Raw genomic sequence first — 4,025 nt, forward strand, 5'->3', positions numbered from 1 at the left:
GCACATGCTTTATAGCAGAATGATAATAATAATAATAAAAGCACCATCTAAGGTATTCAGCGCTAAACAGCAAATACTTAAAACACACAGTTGCCGCTCGATGTGCTCTGACATATGTAAGGGGACTTCCAAGTGGAATGGAGAAGTGGGTTAGAGTCTGCGTGTATGGGCCAGCTAGTGGTGTGGTCCAGGCAACCAGCCTCCACATGGGCCCAGACCCGGCAGATTGAAAAACATACCGAGTGTGTGCATGTGTGCCCAAAATCCCGAAAGGAGAGAGACATGGAGGAGGAGGGACTGTGGCCTGGCCATGCCCCTTGGTGGGTGCTTTCTCATAGTCCCTCTGTCTCTGTCTGTCCAGTGAGTACACATGCCCAGAACAAAAACAAACAAAATCCCTTATAAACAAACACAGAAGACTCATCAGACAGCCATCTTTAATATTTGCAGTTTATTGCGAATGTCACTGAGCTGCTCTCGGCCAATTGCACCCCACTAAAACTATAAACACACAACGAACCCCCCACCTTACTTGGCCCAGTCTGCGGGGTGTGCCAGCTGCAGGCTGGGGACGCCATGGGGGCAGGGGACAGAGGGGCCCGAGGAGAAGCCTCCCGAGGACCATGTGGGGCAACGCGCTTGCTCCCAGCCCTCCTCCATGCACTGCGATCCCGGGAGAGCGGGACCTCGCCGGCCTTCTCCTCACCCAGGCCTCGAAAAGGAATTTCTGAACGTTCTGCTCTCGGCCAACGAGACGCAAGATTAATGACGGCCGTAAAGGCACTGGGCCTGCCTAAATATTTCATACATCCGTGCGTGCCCCAGCACACGCGCCCACACAGGGCCTGCCACCGGGTTTTTGCATTCTGCTTCTCTGGATGGAGGCTGCGGGGGGCCCAGCTGGACATCTCCTCCCCGCCACTCCCCTTCCTGGCCCTTCTCTTCTTTCCCCTGCCAGAGCAGCCTCTGGGAGAAGGGGGAGCCTTCAGGCCGAGGTCTGGGGTTCGAGGAAGGTCTGGATTGAGCTGTGCTGAGCGGCTGCAGAGAGCCACAGAGGGTCTGGGGAGACTTGAGACCCCCTGTTTTATCAGGGAGCGTGGTCAGGAGCCCCGCCCCGTTCCCAAGGATGAATGGAAACGCTACTTATTCAAGGCATGTTCCCTGGGAGGGGAGAGTGGTGGCTGAGAGCCCAGACCTGGGGCAGGGGCGCTGCGGGCCAGTTCAGCCTCTCTGACTTTGTGGCGGTGTGACCTTAGGCCAGTGCCTCCGTGTCCCCAGCCTCCGTGGCGTGTCTGCGAGATGGGGTGATAACAGTCTCACGTGGTGGGACTGCCGTGGCCCAGATGAGGTCTGAATATTGATGGAGTTCGCGGTGGGAGACCGGTTATGTTAGACGTGCAGTATAATGCGTGTCCCCTCACTGCAGACGGCACGGGAAGGGTATTGTGACCTTCCGTGAGTGCCTAGCCCCGTCCCGGGAGGCCGCGAGGTCGCCCCTGTGCTCAGACGGTATTATTCTTCCTCCTCGCACTTTACATATGGAGGCACAGAGCCACTGCGCGGACTGGCCAGGGACTCACACTAAGATGTGGCTGAAGGAACACCGGGATGTCTCAGTGACCTCAAGGCCCTTTCTGTTTGCCGGCGGGGACACTGAGGCCCAGAGGGGACAGGGAGGACTCCTGGGCCTCCAGACCTTTCCTGTCACGTCCCTGTCTGTCCCCGACGCTGCAGCCGCAGGAGTAGCCTGCCTGCAATTTACCAATCGTGACAGTGTCTTGGCCCAGCCGTGTGGCCCGCGCCAGTGGCATCTGCAGGACTGTCACCTCCCGCGCCGGGTCTGAGTGATGGCGGGAGGCAGCGGAGTCAGGGGCTGGCGTGCACCACACCCAGTGGCCAAGCGCTTCTGCAGATGCAGGGGCAGCGGGACACTCTCTGTGACCCGGAGGACAGGGGTGGAAACCGAGGCGCCGGGGCCCACGACTCAGAGCACAGTTGCATTTGGAAATGGGGTCTTTGCGGACGACGGTGAAGGATCTTGGGGGCCAGCCCGTGGCTGACAGGTAAGGGAGCTAAATCCCACCTGGACACCATGGTTCGAATCCCACCCCCGACAGCTCAGAAAACACACCAGGCGTCCCCAGAGCCCGATGGGTGGGTCATGGAGGAGAGGGGACCGTGCCCCATCAAGGGGTGCTTTCTCTCTCTCTCTGTCTCTCTGTCTCTCCTTGGCAAGTGCACACGCTCTCTGGCACTTAAGGAAAAAAGAACAAAATTAGAGAGGGACCAGCAGATGGCATGGCTGTTAAGGCACTGGACTCCCACGTGGCTGACCACGGTTCAAGCCCTGGACCTGGTGGCTTGCTTTCTCACTTCTTCCTGTTCTCATGAGTATGCGTGCCCTTAGCAAATTAAATGATTTTTAAAAAATGAAAGGAAAGTGGAAACTGGAACTTTATCAACCCTAGGGCCATGTCTGGCCCCCAGGGCATCTGCTCTGACCAAGGGTGTTTCCGTCAGCCCTGCAGTGACACTCCTAGGGAACTTTCTCTGAGCCACTGAGGATGCAGCCACACCGGGCCCGCGTGGTCTGGCTGTGAGGAGCTGGCGCAGAACTGGAGTGGGGATCTCGGTCCACCGAGGACCCCACCAGCCCACGGAGACTCACCCCTGCCACCTGCCACCCAGTCTCAGCGCCCTGCAGACTGGGGCCAGGCGGGAGGCCTGGGTTCGATTCCCAGTCCAATCTAAAGACCAGGCACAGTGGCGGTACCAGTGGGCCCAGCGACTCAGGAGTCTGAGGCAGTAGGACCCCAAGTTTGAGGCTGGCCTAGGCACACAGGGAGACCCTATCTGGATAGGAGCCCAGTGAGGGTGCACACCTGTGGTCCCTGCTGGGACACCGAGGCAGGAGGATTGCAACAGAGCCTGCCTTTCAAGAAAAGAAGGGACCAGGAGGTCGTGTGTTGGTGAAGGCGGCTGGATTCCCACAGGGCTGACCACGGCTCAAGTCCTGGACCCGGTGGCTTGCAAATCATGCCAGGTGGGGAACCAGCAGTTAGTGTAATGGCTGTGTCGCTGCACTCCCATGTAGTCGATCGCGGTTCGCGTCCCGGACCCGATGGCTTAAAACTCACGCCAGGCACGTGTGCATGCGTGCCCAAGGTCCCGAGAGGAGAATGGAGGAGAAGGGGATTGCGGCGTGGCCATCCCCCCTGGGGGGTGATTTCTCGCTTTCTGTCTCGTCTCTCTGTTCTGTATCTCTGGCAAGTGCACACACCCTGTTGCAAAAACCTCTCAAAAAAAAGAAAAAAAAGAACCATGCCAGGTGTGAGTGCGTGCCCAAAATCCCAGGAGGAGAAGGGATTGCTGCGTGGCCTCCCTCGGGGGGTGGTTTCTCACTTTCCCTCCCTCTGTCTCTCTCTCACTCCTCTCCAACAAGTGCAGACGCCCTGTGGCAAAAACCTTAAAAGAGAGGGAGAGATTAGTGGGCCAGGATGTGAGCGGGGCCGAGGCGAGGGGACATGGGGAGCTGGGCGTGGGCAGAGTTGGGTGCACGGTGGCCCACGGCCCCAGAGCTGGGGTGGGGGCTGCCCTGGGGTGCAGGAGACTTCCCCACCCCCGTGCTGGCTCTTGTGCACACACTCGCCAGAGATGCGGGAAATATTTTCTCTCCGGCTGACACTTTTGGCAAAATACAATTCCTCCAGCTTTTTCCGTGCAAAAAACATGTCCATCAAAACCGTCCCTGCGGCGCCTGTGGAAGAGGGAGGCCACTGCATTTGGGCCTGGGATTGCAGGAAGGGCTCCGGGGAGGAGATGACAGCTCTCTCTCTCTCTCTCCAGAGAGGGGCAGACACTTCTCCAAGGTCACACAGCAGAGCAGGGATTTGAACCTCTGCAGGGATGACTGGGAGAAGCTCTGAGGAGTGAGTGGAAGGAGAAGCCTTCAGCAAATGCAGGGGCCTGGACGCAGGCTCCGTTCTGCAGCTCTGACTGGGCCCACAGCCCGCGGTTAAAGCTGT

The sequence above is a fragment of the Tupaia chinensis genome, unplaced genomic scaffold (genome assembly GCF_000334495.1).
Source record: "Tupaia chinensis unplaced genomic scaffold, TupChi_1.0 Scaffold000356_2, whole genome shotgun sequence".
Lineage (NCBI taxonomy): Eukaryota > Metazoa > Chordata > Mammalia > Scandentia > Tupaiidae > Tupaia > Tupaia belangeri.